The sequence below is a fragment of the Scyliorhinus torazame genome, chromosome 1 (assembly GCF_047496885.1).
Source record: "Scyliorhinus torazame isolate Kashiwa2021f chromosome 1, sScyTor2.1, whole genome shotgun sequence".
NCBI lineage: Eukaryota > Metazoa > Chordata > Chondrichthyes > Carcharhiniformes > Scyliorhinidae > Scyliorhinus > Scyliorhinus torazame.
In genome coordinates this window covers 244,488,775-244,501,262 of record NC_092707.1, presented here as the reverse complement: position 1 = coordinate 244,501,262, position 12,488 = coordinate 244,488,775, and positions in this window count along the sequence as shown.

The window sequence follows — 12,488 nt, the reverse complement described above, 5'->3', positions numbered from 1 at the left end:
CTCTCGAATCCCCTGGTACCACCCCTGTTGACAGTGAGGACGAAAAGATCATTGCCAACAGCTCTGCAATTTCATCTCTTGCTTCCCATAGAATCCTTGGATATATCCCGTCAGGCCCGGGGGACTTGTCTATCCTCAAGTTTTTCAAAATGCCCAACACATCTTTCTTCCTAACAAGTATTTCCTCGAGCTTACCAGTCTGATTCACACTGTCCTCTTCAACAATATCGCCCCTCTCATTTGTAAATACAGAAGAAAAGTACTCGTTCAAGACCTCTCCTATCTCTTCAGACTCAATACACAATCTCCCGCTACTGTCCTTGATCAGACCTACCCTCGTTCTAGTCATTCTCATATTTCTCACATATGTGTAAAAGGCCTTGGGGTTTTCCTTGATCCTACCCGCCAAAGATTGTTCATGCCCTCTCTTAGCTCTCCTAATCCCTTTCTTCAGTTCCCTCCTGGCTATCTTGTATCCCTCCAATGCCCTGTCTGAACCTTGTTTCCTCAGCCTTACATAAGTCTCCTTTTTCCTCTTAACAAGACATTCAACCTCTCTTGTCAACCATGGTTCCCTCACTCGACCATCTCTTCCCTGCCTGACAGGGACATACATATCAAGGACACGTAGTACCTGTTCCTTGAACAAGTTCCACATTTCACTTGTGTCCTTCCCTGACAGCCTATGTTCCCAACTTATGCACTTCAATTCTTGTCTGACAACATCGTATTTACCCTTCCCCCAATTGTAAACCTTGCCCTGTTGCACGCACCTATCCCTCTCCATTACTAAAGTGAAAGTCACAGAATTGTGGTCACTATCTCCAAAATGCTCCCCCACTAACAAATCTATCACTTGCCCTGGTTCATTACCAAGTACTAAATCCAATATTGCCCCTCCTCTGGTCGTACAATCTACATACTGTGTTAGAAAAGCTTCCTGGACACACTGCACAAACACCACCCCATCCAAACTATTTGATCTAAAGAGTTTCCACTCAATATTTGGGAAGTAAAAGTCACCCATGACTACTACCCTGTGACTTGTGCACCTTTCCAAAATCTGTTTCCCAATCTGTTCCTCCACATTTCTGCTACTATTGGGGGGCCTATAGAAAACTCCTAACAAGGTGACTGCTCCTTTCCTATTTCTGACTTCAACCCATACTACCTCAGTAGGCAGATACTCCTCGAACTGCCTTTCTGCAGCTGTTACACTATCTCTAATTAACAATGCCACGCCCCCACCTCTTTTACCACCCTCCCTAATCTTATTGAAACATCTATAACCAGGGACCTCCAACAACCATTTCTGCCCCTCTTCTATCCAAGTTTCCGTGATGGCCACCACATCGTAGTCCCAAGTACCGATCCATGCCTTAAGTTCACCCACCTTGGGCGAAATTCTCCGTTATCGGCGGAAACTCCGCCGATCGGCGCAAAAAACGGCGCAAATCCCACTTGCGTCACGTCATAAAAATGGGCCGATAGTCTGCGGCCCGAAATGGGCTAGCATCGACGTAACGGGATCCGCGCTTGCGCAGTGGTTCACGCCGTGCAGCGTCATACGCGCTGCACGGCGTGACGGCTCATAAGGCCGCGCAGCTCCCCCCCACCCGACCGGAACAGCCGACCGCAACACCCGACTTGATGGCTGGCCGTCGCTCAGCCCCGAGGTTCGAGTCACGCGATGTGGAGGCGCTCCTGGATGCGGTGGAGCAGAGGAGGGACGCCCCTGTGGTCACTCATTTGTAAATACAGAAGAAAAGTACTCGTTCAAGACCTCTCCTATCTCATTCTCACAGCCGGCGTCTGTGGAGGGAGGTGGCAGAGGCCGTCACCGCTGTGGCCCTAACACCACGGACAGGCACCCAGTGCCACAAGAAGGTGAACGACCTCATCAGAGCAGGCAGGGTGAGCGTCCCCCATATCCCCCATGTCCCCTCTCCCCCAAATCCCCCCCTCCCCCATATCCCCCCCTCCCCCATATCCCCTCCTCCCCCATATCCCCCATATCCCCCCTCCCCCATATCCCCCCTCCCCCATATCCCCCCCCTCCCCCATATCCCCCCTCCCCCATATCCCCCATATCCCCCCTCCCCCATATCCCCCCTCCCCCATATCCCCCCTCCCCCATATCCCCCATATTCCCCCCTCCCCCATATCCCCCCTCCCCCATATCCCCCATATCCCCCCTCCCCCATATTCCCCATATCCCCCCTCCCCCATATCCCCCCTCCCACATATCCCCCCTCCCCCATATCCCCCATATCCCCCCTCCCCCATATCCCCCATATCCCCCCTCCCCCATATCCCCCATATTCCCCCCTCCCCATATCCCCCCTCCCCCATATCCCCCATATTCCCCCCTCCCCCATATCCCCCCTCCCCCATATTCCCCATATCCCCCCCTCCCCATATCCCCCCTCCCACATACCCCCCCTCCCCCATATCCCCCCTCCCCCATATCCCCCCATATCCCCCATATCCCCCCTCCCCATATCCCCCATATCCCCCCTCCACCATATCCCCCATATTCCCCCCTCCCCCATATCCCCCATATCCCCCATATCCCCCCTCCCCCATATCCCCCCCTCCCCCATATCCCCCATATCCCCAAGTGAATCCAGCCCTAACCTTAACCTCTGCAATGCACGCGCAACCGATGGCGTGCATTCATATACCTGCCTAACACTGTTGCCTTTTACCCCTGCCACCACCCCCCCCCCCCCCAGGAGAAGCGCGCACACAACAATAGGGAGCATGTGAGGACTGGAGGAGGGCCCGCTGATGAGAGGCCACTGACCGTACACGAGGAAAGGGCCCTGGAACTGGCTGGCGGACCTGAGGACCGGGAGGTTGCTGATGCAGAGGTCGGGGCCCCACGAGCAAGTGAGCCACCAACAGCCCGTCCCCATATCCCCCCTCCCCTATATCCCCCTCTCCCGTATCACCTGATCACTGCCTGATGTCTAACCATGCATGCTTCATTGTGTATCGCAGGACCAAACGTCCAGGCACCCATCCCCGCAGATGCAGACCGCCCGCAGGATGCCCCTCGGAGACCACGGGAGACGGAGAGACCCGCACCCTCCAGCATGCGACGCCCGCAGGATGCCCCTCGGAGACCACGGGAGACGGAGAGACCCGAACCCTCCAGCATGCGACGCCCGCAGGATGCCCCTCGGAGACCACGGGAGACGGAGAGACCCGAACCCTCCAGCATGCGACGCCCGCAGGATGCCCCTCGGAGACCACGGGAGACGGAGAGACCCGAACCCTCCAGCATGCGACGCCTGCAGGATGCCCCTCGGAGACCACGGGAGACGGAGAGACCCGAACCCTCCAGCATGCGACGCCCGCAGGATGCCCCTCGGAGACCACGGGAGACGGAGAGACCTGGAGCAACAGGGAGACGACACCCCCGTCACGTGCGGGAGCGACCACCCAGCGATGAGGGGGGCAGCCACAGGCCCCCGTCACATCCGAGCCAGGACACCACTACCCAGGACATCACTATCCAGGACACCCCTACCCGGGACACCACTACCCAGGACACCCCTACCCGGGACACCACTACCCGGGACAGCACTACCCGGGACAGCACTACCCGGGACAGCACTACCCGGGACAGCACTACCCAGGACACCCCTACCCGGGAAGACGAAATACCGGACAGTGACTCAGAGTGGATGGGTGGAGACGAACCCCCACCCCAAAGTGCCATGGACTCAGAGTGGGACGAAGAGCACGACACAACGCCACTGCTGTCACCAACACCCTCCACCATCGCAGAAACACTCACCACGGTTGGGCACTTTAGTGATGAGGCGTCTGGTACACTCACTGGTGCGCACAACACAGCCGTCCCGGTACAGCAGGTGGAGGTAGGAGCAGCAGAGGGACCGGGCGGTCGGAGGGCAGCCCAGGCCAAGCGAACATCTGCCGCCCAGATGGATCCCGGGTTCCTGCAGTTACCACACCCACACATAGATCTGATGCAACCACCGACACGGAGACGAGCGAATAGGGTGACGGGTGGCTTGCGGCGGCTGCGGTCGCAGGTGGAGGAGTCCACCCGCGTCCAGGAGCTGGGAGTGGTGCCGGTCATGCGTGCCACCCAGGCTGACACCGCACGGGTGGCGTCCGCGGTGGAGGCAATGGGTGCGACGGTGTCAGACATGGGGAACGGTTTGCGAGGCCTGGGGCCTTCCATGCAGGCGGCGTCTGTGGCCCAGGAAATGGCTGCCCTCTCACAGGAGGCCATGAGCCAGTGCCAGCGCCAGATGGCAGAGGCGTTCAACGCCATAGCCCAGTCTCAGCAGGCCATGGCCCAGTCTCAGCAGGCCATAGCCCAGTCTCTGCAGGCCATGGCCCCGGCTCTGCAGGCCATGGCCCAGTCTCAGCAGGCCATCGCTGAGGGCATCGGCGCCAGTGGCCATGTGCGAGCTGGCGTCGCACTGTCGCAGACAGGGTTCGACAACCCCCTGGGCTCCATGGCTGCAAACCTGCAGACCCCTGTCGATACCAGCACGGGCCTCCAGGACTGGCAGCGCCAGATGTCGGGGGCGCGTCGGATGGCCAGTCCGTTCGCATCCCCCACCCATGTAGAGGCCTGGGGGCCATCGGGCACCCCGAGGGAGGAGGAGGTGGTGTGGTCCGTCCCGGCTCCCTCTGTAGGGGAGGTCCCGGTACACCGCGACACCTCGGACTCCCCCCCTTCCGTCCCAGGTGCATCGGGTGGGCAACGGGCAGGACAGGCTGGCAGCTCGCCATCCCAGTCGCCCGGGCCGCAGCCTGGCCCATCTAGGCCAGGACGCCCCAGGAAACGGCCGCCAAAGGGATCCAGTGTCAGAGGGCAGGAATCACAGGAGTCCACCTTCAGTTCTGCTGTACCGTCTGGGGAACCACGTAGACGTAGTCAAAGGGCCCGTAAGGCCAAACAATTAGACACTGAGTAAGTTGGCACGGGTGCAGGGCACAGATGAGTTTTAGGCGCTAGGGCACGTGCATGAACTCCTTTGGTTATTAAAGTCAATGTTACACCTACCGAAGCTGCCTTTGTGCTCTGTCCAAAGTGTGCGGGGGTGTCATGTACGTTGAGCGCAAGTGTGTGTGTGAGGGGTGGTCTTACCTCAGCCCCAGGTGAGTCTGCCCCTTCCCCCTGGGCCGCCATCAACATCCCCCGGGCAGAGGACGGGACCGTGCGCTGCAGTGTCACAGCCGCATGCAGGGATGGTCCGGGTGGATGGTGGTACTGTGGCCATGGGTCAGACATAGTCCAACGATGTAGAGCCAGGAGCTCATCGGAGGCGGGTTGTCATCATTCTCCATGGCCTGCGATAGACACGCGTCCACCCGCAACTGGGTGAGCCCGGCCCGTTGTGCCGCCGGTGGATCGGCAATTGGGAGTGGGGGGGTGGTGTGCATGCGGGTGGGGTGTGTGGGGTTGGGGAGGGGGGTGAGGGTGCTGGGTGGGTGGATGGGTGGGGGGTGTGGGTGGTCGGCTGTTGTCATGGTGTGCGGTCTGAGGCCATACTACCCGATTCCCACGCCCATCTAGTCAGTGAAGCGGGCGTCTATCAGTCTGTCCCGTGCCCGCTGGGCCAGCCGGTAACGGTGGACAGCCACCCGTCTGTGTCTACCCCGTCTGCCCTGACCATTACCCCCATCCCCCTCATCTGGGGAGGACTGGGCCTCTTCCTGCTGCTCCTCCACTCCGCCCTCCTCTGCCTGCGGCACATCGCCCCTCTGCTGGGCTATGTTGTGCAGGACGCAGCACACCACAATGATGCGGCCGACCCTATCTGACCGATACTGGAGGGCGCCCCCAGAGAGGTCCAGGCACCTGAAACGCATCTTCAGCACGCCAAAGCACCTCTCGATCACTCCCCTTGTCGCTACATGGGCATCATTGTAGCGGTTCTCCGCCTCATTGCGTGGCCTCCATATAGGCGTCATCAGCCACGATCGCAATGGGTAGCCCCTGTCGCCCAGCAACCAGCCCCTCAGCCGGGGATGGCGTCCCTCGTACATGCCGGGGATGGATGACCGCGACAACACGAATGAGTCGTGTACACTGCCTGGGTAACGGGCGCAGACGTGCAGGATCATCATGCGGTGGTCGCAGACCACCTGTACGTTCATCGAATAGGTCCCCTTCCTATTAATGAACACGGCCCTGTTATCTGCAGGTGGCCGCACGGCGACGTGCATCCCATCGATCGCGCCCTGGACCATGGGGAACCCGGCAACGGCAGAGAAGCCCACGGCCCGGGCATCTTGGCTGGCCCGGTCCACGGGGAAGCGGATGTAGCGGTGCGCCATGGCATAAAGGGCATCTGTCACTGCCCGGCTGCACCGATGCACCGATGTCTGCGATATGCCGGACAGGTCCCCACTCGGTGCCTGGAATGACCCCGTTGCATAAAAGTTCAGGGCCACCGTAACCTTGACGGACACGGGGAGAGGGTGTCCCCCGCCAGTGCCACGCGGTGACAGGTGTGCCAGCAGGTGGCAGATGTGTGCCACGGTTTCCCGGCTCATCCGGAGTCTCCTCCTGCATTCCCGGTCCGTGAGGTCCTGGTATGACTGCCGGGGCCGGTACACACGGGGCGCCCTCGGGTGCCTCCGTTGCCGTGGGGCCGCGACGTCCTCCTCCCCCTCCTCGTCCTGTCGGTCAGGTGTCCCTCCAGCCTGGGCGGCTGCCGCCTGCCCCTCTGCGGCAGCCTGCGCCGCCTCTCTGGCACGCTCCTCCTCCTCCTCCTCCTCCTCCTCCTCATCCAGGGCAACATAGACATGAGCGGCTGCCACCACGGCGGCCAACATCGCTGGATGGTCTGAAAACATGACGGCCTGGTGGGGGGGAGGGGAACGACGACATGTCATCATTGCCCATATCCCCTCCTCCCCCCAGCCAGGTGGCATGGACCGCATGGGTCCAACTGTTGGAGACTGACACCTGGCCAGGTGGACCAACTCATTTGCCCTCCCATCACCCACCCCGGCACGGACCCCCCCCCCAACCTCCACCCCGGCACGGCCCCCCTCCCCAACCTCCACCCCGGCACGGACCCCCTCCCCAACCCCCAACCTCCATCCCAGCACGGACCCCCCCCCAACCTCCACCCCAGCACGGACCCCCCCCCAACCTCCACCCCGGCACGGACCCCCTCCCCAACCCCGAACCTCCACCCCGGCACGGACCCCCTCCCCAACCCCCAACCTCCACCCCAGCACGGACCCCCCCCCAACCTCCACCCCGGCACGGACCCCCTCCACAACCCCCAACCTCCACCCCGGCACGGACCCCCCCCCCAACCTCCACCCCGGCACGGACCCCCTCCCCAACCCCCAACCTCCACCCCGGCACGGACCCCCCCACCCAACCTCCACCCCAGCACGGACCCCCCCCAACCTCCACCCCGGCACGGACCCCCTCCCCAACCTCCACCCCGGCACGGACCCCCTCCCCAACCTCCACCCCGGCACGGACCCCCTCCCCAACCTCCACCCCGGCACGGACCCCCTCCCCAACCTCCACCCCGGCACGGACCCCCTCCCCAACCTCCACCCCGGCACGGACCCCCTCCCCAACCTCCACCCCGGCACGGACCCCCTCCCCAACCTCCACCCCGGCACGGACCCCCTCCCCAACCTCCACCCCGGCACGGACCCCCTCCCCAACCCCCAACCTCCACCCCAGCACGGACCCCCCCCCCAACCTCCACCCCGGCACGGACCCCCTCCACAACCCCCAACCTCCACCCCGGCACGGACCCCCTCCCGGCACTCCCCCGGAGCCCAGCCTACTCTAACCACCCCCCCCCCCCCCCCCCCCCCGCCGCACACACACACAAGCCGAGACACACCTCTCCTCAGGCAATCAGTCTGCGGCCACGCCATTTCCTGCCCAGAGCCAACCCCCCAGGCCGTCACTCACCTCCTCGCTGGTCGGCGTGAGCCTGGAGCACCGGGTCACGCCGATGAAAAGGAGGTTTGATTCACGTCGACGTGAACGGTCATCACGTCGACGGGACTTCGGCCCATCCGGAAGGGAGAATATCGGCAGGCCGAAAATTGGCTGCCTTGCGCAGACCCGTGACATTCTCCGCGGCAGCGGCGCCATTAACGCCCCGCCGACTTTTCTCCCTTCGGAGACTTCGGCGGGGGCGGGAGCGGGATTCACGGCGGCCAACGGCCATTCTCCGACCCGGCGGGGGGTCGGAGAATGACGCCCCTTATTCCTGATGCTTCTTGCGTTGAAGTATACACACTTCAACCCATCTCCGTGCCTGCAAGTACTCTCCTTTGTCAGTGTTCCCTTCCCCACTGCCTCATTACACGCTTTGGCGTCCTGAATATCGGCTACCTTAGTTGCTGGACTACAAATCCGGTTCCCATTCCCCTGCCAAATTTGTTTAAACCCTCCTGAAGAGTACTAGAAAACCTCCCTCCCAGGATATTGGTGCCCCTCTGGTTCAGATGCAACCCGTCCTGTTTGTACAGGTCCCACCTTCCCCAGAATGCGCTCCAATTATCCAAATACCTGAAGCCCTCCCTCCTACACCATTCCTGCAGCCACGTGTTCAACTGCACTCTCTCCCTATTCCTAGCCTCGCTATCACGTGGCATCGGCAACAAACCAGAGATGACAACTCTGTCTGTCCTGGCTTTTAACTTCCAGCCTAACTCCCTAAACTTGTTTATTACCTCCACACCCCTTTTCCTACCTATGTCGTTGGTACCAATGTGCACCACGACTTCTGGCTGCTCGCCCTCCCCCTTAAGGATCCTGAAGACACGATCCGAGACATCCCTGACCCTGGCACCCGGGAGGCAACATACCTTCCGGGAGTCTCGCTCGCGACCACAGAATCTCCTATCTATTCCCCTAACCATTGAATCTCCTACAACTATTGCTTTTCTATTCTCCCCCCTTCCCTTTTGAGCCCCAGAGCCAGACTCAGTGCCAGAGACCTGGCCGCTAGGGCCTTCCCCCGGTAGGTCACCCCCCCCCAACAGCATCCAAAACGGTATACTTGTTTTGAAGGGGAATGGCCACGAGGGATCCCTGCACTGTCTGCCTGTTTGTTTTTTTCCCCCCGACGGTAACCCAGCTATTCTTGTCCTGTACCTTGGGTGTGGTTACCTCCCTGTAACTCTTCTCAATCACCCCCTCTGCCTCCCGGATGATCCGAAGTTCATCCATCTTAGCTCCAGTTCCCTAACACGGTCTTTGAGGAGCTGAAGTTGGGTGCACTTCCCGCAGGTATAGTCAGCGGGGACACCGGTGGTATCCCTCACCACCCACATCCTACAGGAGGAGCATGCAACTGGCCTAGCCTCCATCCCCTCTTACCTGACAGAATATAGCTGCCCTGTGGACTAACTAGATCTCCGCCCTCCGACTCTGCTCCCAGCCAGCTACACTTTCTGTAAACTCCTGGCTCTCTTCTCACTCTTTGCGGAAATGTCGGAAACAAAATGAAAGGAGCACCTTACTCCCTCCTCACCTAACTCCCTCGGTCACCAAACTCTTACTATAGCACTCAAAATGCACCAAATTCAGCACTCAGTGCAAACAAAGTCTGCACTGTAGGGGATCACTTTTATACTGTGCAATGTACAAGAGCAGGTCATCTGCGTAGAGCGAGAACCGGTGCTCCACCTCTCACCCCCCCCCCCCCTCCACTCCCACGAACCAGCCCTTTCCAGTTCCTAGAGGCTCTTAATGCCATGGTCAATGGCTCTATGGCCAGAACAAACAGTAGCGGGGAGAGGGGCACCCTTGCCGCGTCCCTCAGTGTAGGTCAAAATACCCCGACCTCAGCCGGTTCGTACGCACACTCGCTACTGGTGCCTGATAAAGCAACCGCACCCAGTCGATAAAGCCCTCGCCAAACCCAAACCTTCCCAGCGCCTCCCACAGGTAGTTCCACTCCACCCGATCAAAAGCCTTCTCCGCATCCATCGCTACCACCACCTCCACCTCCTCTCCTTCTGAGGGCATCATAATAACATTTAAAAGCCTTTGAACATTGGCCTTGAGTTGCCTGCCCTTTACAAATCCCATCTGGTCTTCCCCTATCACCCCCGGGACACAGTCCCCTATCCTTGTGGCCAGTATCTTAGCCAGCAGTTTGGCATCCACATTCAGTAGAGAAATCGGCCTGTATGACCCGCATTGCTCCGGATCCTTCTCCTGTTTCAGGATCAATGAAATCGAGGCCTGCGACATGGATGGGGGAGGACTCCGTACTCTCTTGATTTGTTAAATGTCCTCACCAGGAGTGGGCTCAATATCTCTGAAAACCTCTTATAGAATTCCACCGGGGAGCCGTCAGGCCCCGGGGCCTTGCCCGACTGCATGCCCTCCAGCCCCTTGATTATTTCCTCAATCTTAATTGGGGCTCCCAGCCCCTCCACCAGGTCCTCCTCCACCCTCGGGAACCTCAACTGATCCAGAAATTGCCTCATCCCCTCCACCCCAGCCGGGGGTTCCGACTCATATAATTTACTATAAAAGTCCTTAAACACCTCGTTCACGCCCTCTGGGTCCAGGACAGTATTCCCGCTTCTACTCTTTACCTTACCTATCTGCCTGGCCGCCTCTCTTTTCCTGAGCTGGTGCGCCAACATTCTGCTTGCCTTTTCCCCGTACTCATAGGTTGCCCCCCTTGCCTTCCTCAACTATTCCACTGCTTTCCCTTTGATCAACAGCCCAAATGACACCTGTAACCTCCACCGCTCCCTCAGTAGCCCCGCGTCCGGGGCCTCCAAGTATCTCCTGTCCACCTGGAGTATCACCTCCACTAATCTATCCATCTCAGCCTGTTCCACCTTTTCTCTGTGGGCCTGTATCGAGATTAATTCCCCTCTGACTACTGCCTTCAAAGCTTCCCAGACTGTCGCTGCAGAGACCTCCCCCGTATCATTTATTTCCAGGTAGTTCTGGATGGACTTGTTAACCCGCCCACAGATCGCTTCGTCCGCTAGCAACCCCACATCCAGTCTCCACAGCGGGCGTTGCCCTCTCTCCACACTAACCCGTAGATCCACCCAATGCGGAGCATGATCCAACACTGCAATTGCCGAGTACGCAGTATCCACCACCTCCGGTATTAGCGCCCTGCTCAGAACAAAACAGTCGATGCGAGAGTATACCTTGTGGACATGTGAAAAAAAGGAAAACTCCTTCGTCCTCAGCCATGCAAACCTCCATGGGTCTACTCCCCCCATCTGTTCCATAAAACCCTTCAATTCCTTTGCCGCAGCCGGCCTCCTCCCTGTCCTGGATTTTGACTGGTCCAATTCCGGATCAATGACTGTGTTGCAGTCTCCTCCCATGATCAGGTTATGTAACTCTAAGTCTGGGATCTTACCCAACACCCGCCTCATAAATTCCACATCATCCCAATTCGGAGCATATATGTTCACGAGTACCACCCGCACCCCCTCCAGCTTCCCACTCACCATTATGTATCTACTCCCCCTTGACTGACACGATTCTCCCTGCCTCGAATGCCACTTGTTTGCTGATCAAGATCGCTACCCCCCTGGTCTTTGAGTTCAGTCCTGAGTGGAACACTTTGCCAACCCACCCCTTCCTCAATCTCATCTGGTCTGTAACTTTTAGATGTGTCTCTTGTAGTATTGCCATGTCCGCCTTCAGTTCCCACAAATGCATGAACACGCAAGCCCTCTTGACCGGCCCATTCAGTCCTCTCACATTCCATATGATCAGCCTGGATGGGGGGCTTCCCCCCCCCCCCCTCACACCCCCCCCCCCCCCTCACCCCACACCCCCCACCCCCCTCTTGCCGACTAGGCATCACCCTTTTTAGGCCAGCCTCGAGCTTGCGCCCTCCGCTTCATCGAGTCCCCACTTGGGCTGTCACCGTTCCCGACGTCCCATTTGTCCCCTAGTAACAGTTCCTCCCCTGTCAGCAAAGCAGCCCCCCCCCTACCCCCATAACAACAACACTAAAAACCAATCCCCCAAGTCAAGCTCCAGCTTAACACCTGTCCACCCCCCACTGCGCTTCCGAGAGTCAGCTGACCCATGCTGACTCGATAGCTCCCACGCCTGGCACCAAGCAGTCTGTCTCCCTATGGTACTCTCTTCTCTCCCCGCCACATGAATAAACATTTTAAAAGCATCACATTCCCCAGTAAACAAACAACAGAGAAAATAAAAAGGTGAAGAAACAATCACTTTAGAAAAATAGTCACCCAAAAAGCAGAACTAAATTCAAAGCCCATCCCCCCCTCGAACAAGGTCCCTGCAAGACAGATCAACCTTTAACCATCCACACAGCCCATTATTTCACATAGAGCTACTTAAATTTTGATAATCCAGCACCACAAATCGCTGCCACAGTACTTCTCCAAGGCTTAAGTGTCTTTTAATTCGCCTCCAGCTTCATTTAGTTAATAAAGGTCCATACTTTGTCTGGCGTTTCAAAGTAGAAGTCCCGTTCCTCGGG